This window comes from Cavia porcellus, unplaced genomic scaffold (genome assembly GCF_034190915.1).
Source record: "Cavia porcellus strain 051 isolate PalLab524CR breed Dunkin Hartley unplaced genomic scaffold, mCavPor4.1 scaffold_4, whole genome shotgun sequence".
NCBI classification, from domain to species: domain Eukaryota; kingdom Metazoa; phylum Chordata; class Mammalia; order Rodentia; family Caviidae; genus Cavia; species Cavia porcellus.
In genome coordinates, this window is record NW_026947487.1 from 115,244,592 (window position 1) to 115,249,431 (window position 4,840).

The window sequence follows — 4,840 nt, forward strand, 5'->3', positions numbered from 1 at the left end:
TTGTTCCCGTCCGCCCAGGTACCTCCCACTGTCCAGGGTGTGGCCTGCACTGCCTGCTCTGGAAAGCCTTCCATCCTTCTTTGGGTGAGCAGGTCCACCCTCAGATGCCTCAGGTCCCCCCATCCTGTGCCTCTTACAAAGCTGTGGGTTTTTACTCTGGAGTAACAATGTGTACATTTTTAAATTGTCTTATTAGAATAAAAAACACACAGTCATTCATCCCCTCTAAACACTCCCCTCGGTTTAACACACTTTTTTTTGTTTTTTGTTTTTGAGCCAGGGTCCCACTTGGTAGTGTGGGCTGGCCTCAAACTCACTATTCAGAGTCTTATGAAGTTACCCATCATGTGGTCTCCGACCTGCAATGCTCCTGCCTCAGCCTCCCAGTGGCTGGAATCACAGGTATGTAGCACTGTGTCCAGCTATAATTTCCACTTCAGAGGTCAGAAAACTGAGGTCTGAGGTTGGAGGGGGTGGCACAGACTCTCCATCAGCAGAAAGGCTGCGGCCCCTATGCAGAGGGTCTGCTGGGGGAGCTCGTCTCCAGGACGGCCCCAGGGAACAGGGGCCTTCGGCTCCACTTCCTGTAGTGTACAGATGCCCCACTGGGCCTTGGCTGACCCTGTGACTGGCACCACGTGAGAGACAGCAGGGGAGGGGACACTGCCAGTGCTGGTTCTAACCTTGGAGGTGCCTGGTTCCCTGCCCCTCTCTTGGGAGGATCCTTTTGCAGCCTGTGTCCCCCGAGACCCTGTGGGAGGGTCACGACAGGTCCGGAGGCCAGGAGGAGAGACAGAGTGCCCACGGCCAGGTCACCCAGCCACCGGAGCTCCCAGCATGCAGCCCCGGGTGGAGCTCCAAGACCTAAAGGCCAAGAACTTCCCAGCCAGCCCTCAGGACGGACGCAAGAGTGAGGCCTGAGGTACCAAGCCCTGCGGAGGTGAGCTACCCACAAATACCTGCACAGTACTTGGTTTTTCCAGCAGCGGGGATTGAACCAGAGCGGAAGAGCAAACGTGCCACGTCAAGACACCAAGGACCCCACAGACATGGGGATCCCAGGGTCTTTGGAGAATGAGCGCCCAGCTAGCACCCCCCAACAAAGAGACCATGGCAGAGCCCGGAGGGCAGAGACCAGTCTCACTGTCACCTCCATGTCCCCGAAACGTGGTGCACAGTGGGTGTCAGGTCTAAGAAGGCCCAGAATCGCTTTCCAGCACAGTGGTGCTCAGTTCTGACACTGCATGGCGACAGGTAGGCAGGCGCTGCCCCACCCATAGTGACACTGCCTGTTACCTGTCACGCAGGCAGCTCCTTCCTATTGCCCTGATCATCAAATCTTGATTTGGGTGGCAACTGCTCCCCCACGGACGCCAGTGATTGGTTTAAGGAAATGTGGCTGCCCAGTTCTTTTTACTTGTGATTGGTCCCGAGGGGTCACAGTCCAGCCAATGGGGCTTCAGGGAAAACCTGCTCTGGTGCCCAGTGATTTTCCTGCAGTGTGACATGGATGTGAGACCTCGAACCAAGGCATCGTCTCCAACCAGACCTGGCAACCCCAGGACAGGAAGCCACACTCTGGGCACGGCAGGGGGACAGGCAGTGACCTAGGTGAGTATGCGTGGGACCAGGGCCCCAGTCTCAGGGAGGCCAGATGAGCCAGACAGATGACACGCTACTCCCTGTGGCCACGGTCCCCTCTCCTCAAAGTGACACTGTCATGGACTGGACTTTGTCCCTTCATGCTGTAGAGGTTGAGGCCCTGACTTCCAGACCTTGGAACATGACTATTTTGAAACAGAGTCTTACAGGGAGATTTGGTTAAAATAAGGTTGCTGGGTAGCCCTGGTCCAGTCTGACCGTGGTCCAGTCTGACCAGTCCTCCTAAGCAAAGGAAACATGGACACTCAGAGAGCTGTCAGCCTGGCACACAGAGGACAGACAGCCAGGGGGGCCAAGCAGAGGCCTCAGGAGAAACCAGACCTGTCCAAGCAGCACTGTGATTGAACTCAGGGCTTTCACACTGAGCCACATCTCCAGCTCCCCTGACCCTTAAAAAAAAATTTAAATCTTGAGACAGAGTCTCACCAAATTGCTAAGTTCCCCAAGCAAGGCTGGAACTTGCAACCTGCCTGCCTCGGCCTCCCAGAGGTGTTGGGATCTCTGGGCCTAGCTCAACACCTTGAGCTTGGACTTTGAGCCTCAGACCTGAGAGAAGATAAAGTTCTGGAATTTAAAGTACTCAATCTGGGGTGTTAGGTGTGGACTCTCCAGCAAGCTAATTGAAATATCTGTTATGATCAATATATTATCATCATTGGAGACCATGCAGGGCCCAGGAAAAGAGAAGCCAGTCCGCCGTTTCTGTGAATCAGCAGAGGCCAAGCTGGGTCTGGGACAAGCATATCAGGAAGCTAGTTTGAGTTTTCCATAATTGTGCAAACCAGGAAGGGCCCAGGAAGAGACAAGCCAGGTCTTCTTTCCCGGGAGCCCACTGGTGTGCGGGCTGAGAATCAGAACTCGCCCTCTGGCCCACCTCTGGCATCCGGCTGGTTCGGAGGACAGGCAGCATTGATTACAACCAAGGCACAAAACAGCTGAATGCTTGTATTGTCTGATAGACCTTGCAGGCCTAAGCGGCAGTCTGAGCGTCTGTCAGGAGGAGGGCGGTACGCAGCATAGCAACTGTGGGGATTTCCTTGTGGCTTGGTTTTGAAATCCAATATTGTCCTCACTGTTTTGTTTTGTTCTGATTTATTGTTTTGTTTATTCAATGCTCTGTGTTGATTGCTTTTATTCTGTTTTGTTTGCTTTTACTCTGTCTGAGGGAACAGACAGCTATTGTAAAGATAACAGGGTATCTATGGCATCCACTGTCAGTGACCCATGGTCCTGTTTTGAAGATCTGTGTCCCTTTCAATGCCTTGTTTGGGTTGGCTTTGCTCTATTTGTATTACTGAGTTTCATTCTCCTTAAAATAATCTGTAATCCCCATACTCGGGAGGATGCTTGCGAGTTCGAGACCAGCCTGGGCTACAAAGTGAGCTCAAGCCAGCCTGAACTGCACAGTGAGACGCTGTCTCAAAAAGACAACAAAAAGCCCTCTACCTCACCACGTGACTGTCCCTGGAGCTTGGAGCCTGGATGACACGGCTTGTCCCCCCAATTATGAACAGGGTAGCATCAGCCCACTCGGGCCTTCCTGGTGCCTGTACCCCCGTGACGGATCTGCCCGCTGCCTCAATCAGTACAAACCCAGCCGATGCCCACGGTGCCCTGGGGCTGTGCCCGCTGAAGGGGAGCTGCCAGCTTCCTTCCTAACCATCTCCTCCTTGCTGTGTGACCCGGCCCCCTAACGTGCTCAGCTCCCCCACGCGTCAGGTCGCACGAGGCCGGAGCAAGCTGGGACCCGTACGGGCTCCGAGCTGCGCTCCGCAGCAGAGAGCTTGACTCATAGAAAGTGCTCGAAGTCAGAGGTTGTCACTTTTCTGGACTTACACAGAGGGACAAAAAGAAGAGCACGGTCCTGTCCTCACTTGCTATGTTCCCTGTCATCCTCCTGAGCCCTCGGCCTGTGTCAGATGCCTTCCATCCCGAGGGCTGTGGAGGGACACAGGGCAGGCAGTCATTGGAGCTCTTGGAAATGAGAAATCGCACTGCTTGGCAACTGTCCGGGGCCAGGTGCTCTGGCCGGCCCTGTGGTTTACCGTGGCCTCCAGATTCCTCTTGTCCTTGTCCAGTTAAGGAAAAAGAGGCTCAAAGGGAACACTGTGACCCAGACTCACAGAAAGAAGAGATTGGAACTCAAATCCAGCACCCATGGGACCCTGCAGCCTCCAGCTTCTGGGCCCAGGGGCCAGGCCTGTCCAGCACTGGGCGCCTGGACACCGTCTCTGAGGTTCTGAGACCCTACGCCTGGCGGGCCCCGCTCAGCTGGATCCGTAGAGGTCAGCAGTGGCCTTTTCTTTTCCTCTTTTTCTCCAAACTATTTTATTTTATTTTAAATTTATTTTAACTACTACATAAAACACATAAGTCCTATGCATTAAGAGACGGAAACCCAGATCTTTACCCTGAGCTACATCCCCAGCCTTCTCCTTCTCCTCCCTTTTTAAAAACTATTTTTATTCTGAGAACAGATCTCACAAAGGAGCTAAGCTGCCCAGGCTGGCTGGAAGTTAGGATCCTCCTGCGTCGGCCTTGTTAAGCGAGATTCCTTAATGCTTTACCCAGTACTCACAGCAATAGGGATTTAAGGTGCCGGCATGACATGGAGACACACGAATACTGGGGTACCCCAGAACTGTCCGGCATTGACAGGCATCGTTCCACCCTCCTGATAGACCAGGAGGTAGAACTGAAGTTCTTTTTCCTGTCCCCCCACTCTGGAGGAAAGTCTGGGTCCCTCTTCACCGTTTAAATGGGTGCCTGACATATTTCAGTTGCCTTCTTCCAAAAACAAGGCAATGAATTAAGTTGCTCTTTCTGAGTGATTTTTGGGAGGTAAGAATCTGGGCTCATTATTAATAAAACCAAAACCAACCCGGGAGCACCTTGCACGTCTCTTTGGAAGGCCCTCACTGGCGGGCAGCGGGCCTCGGGGTGACCCCAGGACTCGGGCTCCCCTACTTGGTGGCTCCTTCCCTGGTGCCTCCAGCTCTCCAGCGGATTATCCTGGGCAGCCTAACTAAGCAGAGAGAGGCGCAGGCTCTCTCTGCCCCGGGAAATGAGCTTTCTTCCCTTAAGCCAGAAGTGAGAGGGCAGGAGGGGGAGGGCAGGCCAAGGGATTAAAGATTAGCCCGGACACATGCTCAGGGAATTGACCTTTGACTGAGTATGG